Source organism: Phocoena sinus, chromosome 1 (assembly GCF_008692025.1).
Source record: "Phocoena sinus isolate mPhoSin1 chromosome 1, mPhoSin1.pri, whole genome shotgun sequence".
NCBI lineage: Eukaryota > Metazoa > Chordata > Mammalia > Artiodactyla > Phocoenidae > Phocoena > Phocoena sinus.
The window spans coordinates 109,216,246-109,228,872 of NC_045763.1; the positions used below are offsets into that span (position 1 = coordinate 109,216,246).

Below are 12,627 nucleotides of genomic sequence, written 5' to 3' on the forward strand. Positions count from 1 at the left end.
GGCTCCGCCGGTCCAAATCGACCTCTTCCGGGCCTGTCCTCGAGGGCCGGGGGCAGGGCCGGGCCGCCTCAGCGGGGCCCCTCTCCCCGAGTCGGGAGCCCCACACCTCGCGTGGCGCCGGCGGAGAAGCCTCGGGCGGCGTGGGTTCATTGGCCAGCGGCCCGCGGCCCGCGAGACGCAGAGGCGCGGTGCGCGCGGGCGCACACGGCGACTTTGTGGTTCTCGGGCACCCGCTGCCCTTCCGGCTCCTCTCGTTCTCCCTCGCGGGCAGTAACGTCCGGGCAGGAAGACACAGGTAGTAGAAGGGCAGCCTCTCCTTTAAGTCCTGTCCACTCAGGATCCAAAAACGGTCTTGAAGAGACAGAGGGAGAGGTGGAAACAGATTAAGGGAAGAGAAGAAATCCTATGCGAATTCCTCATCTAAACGCACCCTGAAGATGAGGGCGGCGTCCGCAGGGACCCTGTCCTCCTGGCGCTGGTGAAGGTGAGTCGAGTTCCCTGAGCAGTTGGCGCCATTGCAGACAACCTTGGCCAGGCCGCCAGCGAATAAGCAGCCCCTCCGCCTCCCCAGATGGGCAGCACTTGATGGCAACCAGATGGGTTGTTATGTGGACTTAATAAGTTCTTGCACAGTAGAGCCCCGAGGAACAGTGCTGGACCCACAGTGAATCTCCGAGAAATCTGGTATTATTTCCACTTCTAACTGTACCACTGCTGACTTTCAACATTCCCCAGATAAATTAGTGTTTAATGGTTTAACTGATCTCTTCTGCCTCATATTAGTGACCTGATTCTGGAAAAGTGTTTGGTTTTGATGTTGATCTAAGTGGTGATCTAACTAAAGTGGGGGACTGGATCCAACTTCATCAGTTTCTTGGACCTTGGACAGGCATGATGATTGTTCAGCTCACGGTAGACAATATTTTGCACATGCTTCCAGCAAGAAATTTCAATATACAGTCAGTTAAGTATTATAAGAAAAGTCCAAGTGTGTACCAGTGACCCAGTCTTTTTGGTTGCTTTTGTTTGTTTGTTTTGTTTATAAGAAATAAAGGAGGGAAATATAATTTATCTGGAAGTTGTAGAAGATTTCCTCTCTCGGTTATAGTGCAGTGCTTGTAGCAAAGCAGCACTGACCCTGAAAACAACCAAATAAACGCTGGCTTAAAGAAATTCTGTTTGAGGTCGTTGGAGAAGTACCTATGCAACTAGGACCCCCAGGATCAGCGAGAGAGAGAGAAAGAGAGAGAGAGAGAGAGAGAGAAGCTTATTGGAATGAAACTGATTCTCTACCTTTTCCTCTTAGCGCACTTGCCAGTTCTTGGCAAGGCACAAGCGACTGGGAAGCTGGGGACAGGGTAGCTGCTGAGGGTCAGGGAAAACAGCAACACTCTAAGTAGTGTCACAAATCTGGCAATCAAATAAAAGGAGGAGGAGGAGGGCGAGGAAGAAAGGGGTGGAGGAGGGGAGGGGAGGGGGAAAGAGAGGAGGAGAAGATGGGGCAGGAAGAAGGGAAGGGAGATCAGAAGAAGAAAAAGAAGAAAGAAAGTAATGTGGGCTGTCCACATATTCAGACTTAAGGAGCCAATATCCTGGAGTGGCTTGATGAGTGTGTTGGATCCTTGCTTCAGGATTTCCCCTTAAGACATTTGCAAATTAAGCCATGTGCATGTATGACACTATGAGGGAAAGCAGAGTGTGGCTGAAAGAGAGTGGAATTTCCACCAGTATCATGGTACGAAGGAGATAAAAATGGAAGTTCAGAATTCCTCAAGGGGCAGGACCCAAGGAAACACCTCAGGGTCTCAGGTGGGAGCCCTAGCCGTCTAGAGCATGGCACTGTGAGAAAACTAGCCGTGGACTGAGACTTCCCTGCAAATCAGTGCAGTCAAGGACTGGATTGAGGTGATCTTCCCCTCTGCTGCCTGCTGGGGGAGAGGGTGCACAGTCTTCAGAGAAAGATAGCATCATGACTCTATCTATCACTTTTCACGCAACAGGTTCACCCTTCAGTCACAATATTCTAGGATTATAAAGGAACAGAAGCAAGGAAACGTGGACGTTGACTCAACAGATGATTGAGATATTGAAGTTAACAGGTAGGAAGCTAAAGTGATATGTTTTAACTGTTCAGAAAATAGATGACAGGATCAGTCTTTTTCACCAACGGTAGAGAATCTATTTTAAAGAACCAGTGGAAATTCCAGGAGCTGGCGAGTCAGCGGGGGCGACTCCTGCTCTCCGGTGCTTAGTTGTAGAACTGGAGACACTGCGTTGGATGCGGGATCCCGAAGTTAAGCGAGGGCCTCTCAGGAGTTCAGTCTTTTCGGTTGAGGGGTCGCTGGTGCTTCCCGGTTTATTGTTCACTTTAAAATGTTGGTGATCATGATACTGGTGGCAGGACCTATGGTTTTCATGGATGCAGCTGATGGCCCTCAGCACCGTTTCCATAGTGTAGTGGTTATCACGTTCGCCTCACACGCGAAAGGTCCCCGTTTCGAAACCGGGTGGAAACAAACGTTCTTCCTTTCCGTAACTTTTACCTTCCCTTTCAAAAAAGCAAAACGGGCGAAAGGCAGGGGCTGAGGCAGCGGGCGCAGCTGCATTTTCCATCCCCAAGGTACAGGCCAGGAGTTCCGTTGCTGCCTGAGAGCCTGCTCAGCGCTAGGAGCCAGCCCTCCTTTCTCCGCTCTGAGTCACTGCGGAGTCCAGGCCACAGCCAGCTGACCCAAGTGCGCAAAGGACAAGGCTGACTTCGGCTCATTTTTACATCCGGAAATCCCCTCTCCTCCTAAGCTGGCGCCTATATCTCCTCTACACGCTGACACCTATCGTGTCTGAAAACCAAGGAGTTCACTCCTGCGAAGCACCCTTGGCTTTCCCACACCTCAGCACACGCGCGGAGCACGCCGCGTGACAGGCCAAAAGAGCACGAACCCGACGCCGCCCCGGGTGCTCGACCCAAAGACACGTGGATGAAGAATGTCACGCTCCACGGACTGAGCGGGTCGGGGAGGAAAAGGAGCCGGTAACGTGCAGTTATCAGGGGACCCTCCCATAGCCGGGTCACAGATCACGAAGTAGATGGATCCGCTCATCACCCGCTGAGAGCCCAAATGGGCCCCTAATTTAAAAGGAAACTGAGGTTCAGAAAGAGAGCATGTCCTTGCGTCGGCCGCACGTAGAGCTAAAGTTAGACTAGGATGAAACCCAGCCAGTTACCTTGTGGCCTGACCTCAGAGTCCAGAGTCGCCCAGGTCGGGAGAGCTGAAGGGTGATGGGCAGCGGGGCAGCGACTTGGGCGCCGCGCACTACCGCGTTCAGCCTATGGGGCGCTGGGAATCGCCTTCTTTTCTGCTCGGCCCTTCTCAGAAATTCAACATTTACTGTCACAGTTTTCAAGTGGAGGGGCCAAATTTGAGAATCTGTCTCCTGCGCGGCTCCCTGGTGGTCTAGTGCCTAGGATTCGGCGCTTTCACGGCCGCGGCCGGGTTCGATTCCCGCTCAGGGAAACCTCCTTTCGTGCAAGAAGAATCCGACTCTCTTTTCCTCCTTCATCTCAGAAACCTGATGGTTTCACAGAGTTTTCTTCCAAAGACAACCTGCGATTTGAGTTCCAAAAACTCACTAAGACATTTGAAACATACAGAACACTTGAAATACAAACGTATATTCTGGACCTAACCGCGCAGAGTTAACATTTTCCCACGTTTGCTTTCTCACTCTCCCTCCATATATATGAACTGCGACGCCTTTGGAGGAACCTGGAATGTGTTCGCTCCAGGCTTGTAGAGAAGCTTCAGGCGGTGTTTGATTCGGCTCTCCCCCAAGTGCAGGCCAGGCACGTTCTGTGCTACTAGGAATCCCCCCGCACCGGCTGCCCTCCGGTCTCCTCCCGGTTGCCTTGGCGGGCAGTGGCGTCTTGGGTCAGCCTGAGCGCTGGAACTGCCTACCTCGGGAAAGGCCCTTCAGGGAAGTGCAGCTGCCCCTTGGCTGTTGCCTGGCTCCCCGGGCCCTGCAGGGGGCAGAAAGGTGAAGGATCTTCCCTGTGGTGGGAGGATGAAGGGAGCAGGTGGGAACTGCGTTAAAGGGAGGGGGAAAGTTCTCAAGAGCTTCCCAGAACTGTCTGCAAGGGTAGACAATTTTGTGTGCATCACAAGAGTTTAAGAACTTCTGTCTAAACACTACTTTATGTTGTCTTCCGGATTTTCTAATGATGTGGAAAGCATTGCTGGCACAGTATTCTAGCGTGTACACGTCTTGGATTTATTTTCTCTTCAAAATGCTCATGACACTGAACGGCCTAAATTTCCTCTTCTGGTTTTACTGATCCAATAAGCAAAGTTTAATTCCAATAGCGATTGAAGTTCGTAAAATTTAGGACTATGTGTTCCAGTAAAATACATGTGCCCTAGAATATCTTTTAAATAAAGATTACGTCGCAGAATTCTGTAAAATTATAGCGACTTAATTATGTCAGTTACAATTTGGGGGTAAACCGTTTTAGGCATCACCCAATATATCATTCTAACATGCATTTTTCTATTAGGATTCGGTTCGAGTTGCCATTTTAAGATCTATTGTTTCCTTTAAGTTCTCTGGCTGATATGAAATTGAGTTAATTACTATATAATCTTTGCCTGGAGAATATCTAATTAAGACAGGAAAAACAAAACACTGTCCAACTCGGTATAATGCAGTCGCATATTTTTATAGACTGCAGAGTGGTCAAAGTTTCACAGGTTAGGAGGAGTTGTGGGGATCTTTAGGGGATGGTGGTGAATGCAGCCATCACGTCACCTGAGGAAGTGTAAAACCCATGGCATGAGTGCTCCAGGAAGTAAGGAGCTGTCACTGGAGACCTGCTGTGTTCCTGAGGTGTTTGTTTACTATTATTATTTTTTAAATTCCTGGTTCTTGGTCACCTGCCTTCTAGAAATGAAGTCATCCATTTTCCCATTCCTTCCTATGCTTCCCCTGTTTCACGCACTGCTCCTGCCCTTAGGCTCTGGCAGGTGGACGAGCCTGACTGTGTTCCCACTGGGCTGCCCCTTTTTGATGCCTCAGGTGCAGGTGCAGTGGCGCAGGGACTTTGGGTTTGTTCACAGTTCAACATCTCTCCTGGAAAGGGGCCTGGCACCTCATAAGCACCGAATTAAGAGCCTGGCGATTGAAGGCATTCTAATGCAAGGTCCTGACCCGCTGAACAGCAGAAGACAGTGGGTAAGATTGGGGGCAGCCTGGAGTGTGAGGGACAGAGAGAGACAGAGAGACACAGGCACACAAAGACAGAGAGTGAGTGAGATGAAGGGGGGTGGGGAGAAAATGTCCTATCACATGTAGCATGTACAAGCTGAAGAGCTCGGTTTTTTGCTCATGAGATTCAAGAGAACAACCATGGGAAGGGAAGGGAAGGCAAAAACACTAAGAACCCAGGTCTGCACAAGATGCATTACCAGGAGCAAGATCCTGTGGTTCCAACAGTTTGTCTCAAATAGGATAATTTTTGTAGAAATAGCCCAACACTGTCCAGGAATCATATAGAGACAGTCACAGTCACGTTCATGCACGCTGGTGATATAGCAGGGAGGCCAGTCATTAGATTGTGTGCATCCAACGAAAGCAAAAATACAATTCAGAAGATAAGGGAAGAGGAAGAAATGTCTGGGACCAGTGGCTTCTCCCCACTCCAGTCCATAAGCTGCTTGACAGGAAGATATCTGGGGTCATTCTCGCCAGTCTACTCTGGACCCCATTAAGTAGGTCACCACCGAAAACAATTACAGTTGTTGGAAGACCTTCTAAACATCTTGGTAGTTTAGGTGCTGAACGTATGCGATAGGGTATCTCTGGGTAGTGCCCACATCGTCCTTCTACTGTACCTCTGGCTTACGTGAGTCAGGAGGGCACCACTCTGCTTGTGATGTGTCAGTTAGCAATGCAGAAACTTTGTTGTGATGGCAAGAGTATGAAGAAAAGGCTCTTACGCTGAGTTAGAAAAATACATTGGGATACAAATCGGCCCGCCTCCTAATGAAGTCAAGCTAGGAACACATAAAGAATGCCTTCAGCTTCTGGCAAAGGTGGAGTGATAGGAATCAGATTTACCTCCTGCCTGAAATCTCACCGCCGCCCAAACCACCATCCCCAAGAAATGAAAAAGATAAAAGACATGAAATACCAGTTTTCCAGATACTGTAAACCAGGCAGCAAAGGACAGCAACCCCTGAGAGATGAGACACAAACAAGGTGAGGCCTGCCACTGGCCCAGCTTACTGCTTTCAGAGCATTTCCAGGCTGGGTGGGCACCGGTAGGGGCATCTGAGGCCAACTGCTTGGATGGTGGAGATGAAGCTGAGTGTTGGTAGGACAGCAAGGAAGCGAGAGTTCACAGGACAAAGATCCAGTGATAAGAGAGATAGACAGAGAATCCAGGGTTATGAACGTGTCTCCCTGGAGCACTCCGCAGAGTAATGATTGGGGTATGCTTCTGAAGAAACGGCCTGAGGCCAAGGAAAGAAACTATTAAAAAGATCATGGAACAGTGCCTGGTGCTCACACAGGACAGGCAATTGTACTCGCTTCCCCCAGCCAGACTGGACTTGGACTACTCATAATTCAGGGGTCATTGGGAAGGACATTCAGGAAATTCTTGTTTCAGTAGTGGAAATAATGAGCCCTAGAATGACAGACCCCAAAAATCATGAAAGCAAGATCCAAAGGGATCCAGCTGTTAACAAGTCGCTTAACTGTACCCCAGAACAAAACTCAAGAAGATTTAGAGGAATACCATAACAGCCAGTGCCCAAGAAGGGAAACTGACAGTGTCTGGCATCCAATCAAAGAACGCCAGGCATGCAAAGAGGCAGGAAAACATGAGGTGTGAGGAGGAGACTAATAAATCAAAACTGAGCCACAACTGACATGATGCTAAAATTAGCAGAGAGGACGTTCGTTAAGACAGTTATTATGACTGTGTCGCATATGTCCCAAGAGTTAAGTAGAAATGTAGAACATATACAGATGGCCAGAGTCAAACTGTAGACATGGAAATGATAACATCTGATATTATGTAATTCACCTGATAGAATTAATAGCAGATTAGACATTGCAGGGGGAATTTAAAAAAAAAGGAAAAAAAAGGATCAGGGAACACAAAGCCATGAACGACTGACGGTATCCTAAAATGAAACTACATACAAAAAAAGTTTTTTAATGAACATAGCATCACTGACTGGTAAGGTATGTTTAAAAGGCCCAATATAGGAGTAATTTGGAGCCCCTGGAAAGACCAGAAGAGAAGGAACAATTTTTGAAGAAACACTGACAGAAAAATTTCCAAAGAGCCAAATGAACACTATGAGTGCAAGAAACACGAAGCAAACCACACTTAGCCGCATCGTAATTAAACTGTGCATGACTCCTTTGAAACAGAACAATATCTTCACAGCAGAGGGAAAAGACACAGTATATACTTAAAACAAAACTAAAGACTATGTCAGATTTCTCATCAGGAGCAGTGAGAAGACAGTGGAGGAACATCTTTAAAGAACATGGAATTCTATGCCTCCACCCCAAGAAATGTCTTTCAAAAATGAAAGTGAATAATGACATCTACAGACATACAAATGCTGAAAGAATTCATCACCCGCTGACCCACACTATAAGGAATGTTAAAGGAGTCCACTGACACCAGATGGAAATCTGGAGGGACACAAAGGGGCAAAGGACAACAGAAAAGGTATCTGCCTGGGAAAATACGTAAGATTTTTCTTATTATTTAAGTCTCTTTAGAAACATGGGACCGATTTTTCTGAAGTAATAACGGTGGATTGTGGGGTTTAGGACACATGCAAAGTAAGATGCATGATGACAATAGCACAATGGCCGGCAGGGAAGAAATGCCAAGAGGTGTGGCATCGCTTGAAGGCAGACTGTGGTAAGTTACAGAAGTCTGTTATAAAGCCTCAAGCAGTCGCTAAAATAAGAAAAGAAAGAGTGAGACCTAATAAGCCAGCAAAGGAGCGGAACTGGAAGCATACGAACCATGTCAGCACTATGTGATCGAGCAACTGCTTCTCCAGGACTCTTCCCTCTAGGAAGACCTTGTACAAGGGGCCAAAGATACCTGTACAAGAAGGATGACTGCAGCATTATTTGTAACCGTGAAATCGTAGAACCAACTTAATTTCAAAAGTATATGGAAAGGGTTAAATAAATACTAGTACGTGCAAGTACGGACGGAAGAAAGTCCATCGTGAAAAGGAATTCAGAAAGTAACGAAGACAGCCGTATTCTTTCGAGGATTTCCAGACGACTTCTTCCGATCACACCTCATGTCCTCGTGTTGTGAACACGAAACGGGGGACAGGAGGGTAGTAGTGGAGGAGGACCCTTTTACGACCCTTACGGGAGAGGATGTGCAGAGCAGAAGGAACCACGAAGCCTTTACTTTCTAAAAGAAGCGGAAGAATGGCGTCCCCGGGTGGGCTCGAACCACCAACCTTTCGGTTAACAGCCGAACGCGCTAACCGATTGCGCCACAGGGACGGACCGACAACAGTCCCCTCTCACCCCATAGAGATCAAACACCGCATCCGCGCCAAGCGGAGTCGCTCGCCTTTCGCAGGACAGCGACGCCGGCTCCAAAGCCTAGGACAACCGCAGACGTGGAGTCGACGCAGTGCGTTCTTCCCGTGGAAAAGCCGAGCGTCGGGCGATTCCGAAGGCAGAAGGGCAGCCGAGTGTCCCCGCCGCAGATGCCAGCGACCCGGAAACGCCCCCGGACCCGAGCCGAGGGGTCCCCGAGGGAAGATGAAGGCCAGGTTTGGCTCCGTGACGACTCCCCATTCGCTCCGCGCGCGCCGCCCGCCCTCCGTTCGGCCGCGGTCGCTGGGGCGCGAGCCGGAACCAGGGGCTGCGGAGGGTTGGTCCAAAGGGGCAAACGCGAAGAGGCGGGAAAGAAGCCGGCGAGGTGGGCACGAGGACAACTTGACTTCCCAGGAGGCCTGTGCAGAGGCACGTGCCGGATTTGGGGAGATGAGAATTGGGTTTTGGTTTGGTTTGGTTTGTTTTGATCATCATGTACCAGAATTGAGAGGAAGGGAGTGGAAAACGGAGAGCGGGCATGAGAGAAGACTATGAACACCGACATTTGTCCAGGCACAGCGCAGTGATTGGAATGATTTTACGTCAACATCGTAAGAGCAAGAATCCCTGCGGCCGCAGGGACCGTGGCGCGCCGTGATCGTATAGTGGTTAGTACTCTGCGTTGTGGCCGCAGCAACCTCGGTTCGAATCCGAGTCATGGCACCCTCCTCTGTCTCACGCGGCACGGCGGCTCCCGTTTTACTTTGTCTTGAAACTTGCACCGGCCTGGGGGCCAGAGAGCACTGCTTTCCCCAGGCCACCTGGCGGCAGGTCAGGAGAAGGGAAGGAAACCCCACCCAGGGCACTCACCTCGTTTCTGAGCAGAAGGAAACCCAGGGCAGTGGTTTCTCCTCCGTCCTGCTCCAAAATAGGGAAGCCCGGCAAGGAGCCTTCTGTGCTGTAACTGGTGAAAAATGTTGTTTCTGTGTTACTCAAAATCTGCAGGATCTTAAAGACCAGATAAAAAATTGTATCAGATAGGCGACTCCCCCTGCCTAGACCTGTTTTGCTGGTTTAATCTTGGCTCCTGGGAACCTCTGCTCCGAGGACTTTTTCAATCCTTGGCTATTGTTCCCTTTAGAGTCACCGAAGTAACCTCTCTAGTGCCTTTCTATAGTCTCAAGGATTTCAAGTGCCTGTCAGCAGCCACTCAAAAGACAAATGGTATCCATCAGGATTGGACAACTGGAAGACCTTAACAGTCACCACACAAATGATGATAACGGTGACTACAGCACCCTCCGCCCTGACGACCCAGCTAGTGGACACCAGCGAATATGTGTGATTCTTCTGCCTGACTGCATCAATGCTGGTACCCGAGAGTACCGTTAGACTGAGAGCATGACCAAAAGCGGAGAATTAGTAAAAATCAGACACAAATGGAGATCACACTTGAAACTTCCCTGAGCAGACAAACCCGTTTAGTCATACAAGGAAGAGCTCATTTAGCTTATTTTGCAAAACAAGTGAAACTCACCTTGGGCCACTTCTTGTTTATGCGTCTGAAAATCATAAACAAAGCCTAAAACTGTTGGCCAAAATTAATGGGAGGTAACCACTTTTAACCAATTCCCTATCACGAGGAAAACTCTAATGTTGTAACCAGTCACTGCGAAGGACAAAACAGCCACTGCCCCCTCATGAGATAAGTTGCTTTCTAACAGTGTAGCACCTCTGAGCCTCCTTCCATATTCCGTTGGAGTGCTCCCAGTTCCTGAACAGTAAACCTTTTTGTGCACGGTAAACCTTCACTAATTACTGTTTCGCTGATCACCGGTTTAACGTCTGCTATATCTGAACTTTGACGGTGCCTCGACATTTTCATCCACCAGATTGGACCAACAAGAGGGAACTCCACATCATGCTGCTGTTGTCCCATTGCCTGGACTTAGTGACTACGCAGTCAGTCACGCAGAATCATTAAAATCATTGGCATTGTCCTCTGTTTTATTTGTTAACAGTCACTGTCCAGACTCCTTTCACTTTACCTTTGCCTCTTCTAGAATGTCATGGAAATGGGATCATAGTGCACACACTCTTGCCTGCACACCTCTTCATCTTTGCACAACGTCTCTGACTTTATCCATTGTTGAGTAAAGCAGATGTCATTCCTCTTTCATTGCTGAGTTCATGGCAGCAACATAGCACAGTCTGTTTACCATTCACTCGATAATAAGTATTTGAGCTGTATCCAGTATTGGCTATTGTGAATAAAGCTGCTTTGAAGAGTCTTTCCACAAGAGATCTTGTGGACGTAGGTTTTCATTTCTCTCGGTGAAGAATAGCTGGTACCAGGGAGTAGTATATGCTCCACTTCATAAAAACCACCAAAGCCTTTTCCAAAGCAGTTGTACCATTTTATGTTACCACCAAAAATATGACGGTTGTGGTTATTCCACATCTTTGCCAAGATTGTTGGTGTTTCCTCTCCTTATAATGTTAGCCACGCTACTAAGAGTAGTGGTATCTCAACATGGTTTTAATGTCCGTTTCTGTGACAGCTAAAAATATTGAGGACTCCTGGTATGCTTTTTTGGCCATGTGCATATCTTCTTTTCTGAAGTATCTATGCATATTTTTTAACCCATCAGAAAAAAGGTGGGGTTTTTGATCTTGGAAAAACTTGTTACTGGGTTGGAGGAGCTCATTATACATTATAATGACAGGCAGTGAGGGTAGTCAGCTATGTGTTGTGAATATTCTCTCCCTGTCTCTAGCTTGCTTTTCCATTTTAGTGGCCTCCTTGGATGAGAAGATACGGCTAACGTTGATGAACACTAATTTATCACTTGTCTTTGTTTTATACATTCTTTGGGTCCTGGTTAGTAAATCTTTGCCTACCGCCAAATCACGAAGTATCCTCAAAATGCCTTATACCTTTAACTTTTATGTCTTGGTCTATGATGCACTTCAGATTGACTTTTGTGTGTAGTGTGAGATAGAAATACAGCTGCCCCCCCTCTGAATATGGAACCTATTTCCTTTCCCCATTGAACTGCTTTTCTTGAAAACTCATTCACTAATTGAGCTATGGGTCGGTTTCAAGTCTCTGAACTCAGTCCATTTTCCAGTTGCATACCCTGATGCCACTTGCACCCTGCTAGTCTGTGTTGTGGGGGGCGGTCACAGTAACTCTTAAGGTGAGGTAGTGCAAGTCTCCCCATTCTGTTCTTTTCCACACAGAGCGATACATTTTGCAACATGTAATAACTCAGGTAACCATCCCCCAGGTCAAGATATGCATGCCATCACATCATACTTCTCATTTCCTTGTGGAACACAGGCCCTCCCTCCCATGTACTGGCTGCCCCCTTGTGGCCAAAGAGCCTCTATTGTACTCTCTGGGGATAACAAACGCCCAGTTGCCTGTAGGGCAGCTGAACCGTGCCAGAAAGATCTACAAGACTCAAAACAATCGGGATTTTCGGATGCAGGGGCGGGGGCGGGGGGTGGTGGTGAGGGGGCGGCGGGAAGTTAGCTCACTTTTCAGGCCTTTGGTCTTAGAGAAAGTTTCCTTTCGTCATTCCTAACCGTGGGAAGTACAAAGCTTTGTGCTGCTTAACATTTCCTCTTCTTTCTAGGCAGAGAGAGTCCCACTGAGCATACCTAATTTGCGAAATTGTTCGCTGGGTGCGATGTTGAAAACTGGAGGCTGAGGGAGAGCTCTATCTTGTTTTGTTTTGTGTGAATAAAAGAAAATGAGGAAGAAGCGGAGATACAGAGAGGGGAATAATAGTCTGGATCCTGAAAAGCGATCGTAGGGTCTGGCCCTGGATGTCAGATTTTGGAGAAAGAGAAGACATTGATGAGCATATCCAGGGAAGGACTTCTTTGGAAAGAGCAGACACTTAAGGCTATTTTATGACGTTTTCCATTCGTTTATAGGTACTTCTCCTTTCCCATCTTTGTAGATAAGGCACAGGTGAGCTTGATTCGTTCGTTGCTTTTTGGAATGCATGCTTAAACAAAAGTGACTTC

At 48.0% G+C, this 12,627-nt stretch overlaps 3 non-coding genes across 3 annotated transcripts; 2 read left to right on the forward strand and 1 right to left on the reverse strand.

Annotated features, from left to right (window-relative positions):
• Positions 1-2,443: 2,443 nt before the first annotated feature.
• TRNAV-CAC lies at positions 2,444-2,516 on the forward strand. Its single transcript has one exon. It is a non-coding gene; the product is annotated as a tRNA-Val (tRNA).
• Positions 2,517-8,476: 5,960 nt separating this feature from the next.
• Positions 8,477-8,550, reverse strand: TRNAN-GUU. The gene has a single exon. It is a non-coding gene; the product is annotated as a tRNA-Asn (tRNA).
• Positions 8,551-9,240: 690 nt separating this feature from the next.
• Positions 9,241-9,312, forward strand: TRNAH-GUG. The gene has a single exon. It is a non-coding gene; the product is annotated as a tRNA-His (tRNA).
• Positions 9,313-12,627: the final 3,315 nt, after the last annotated feature.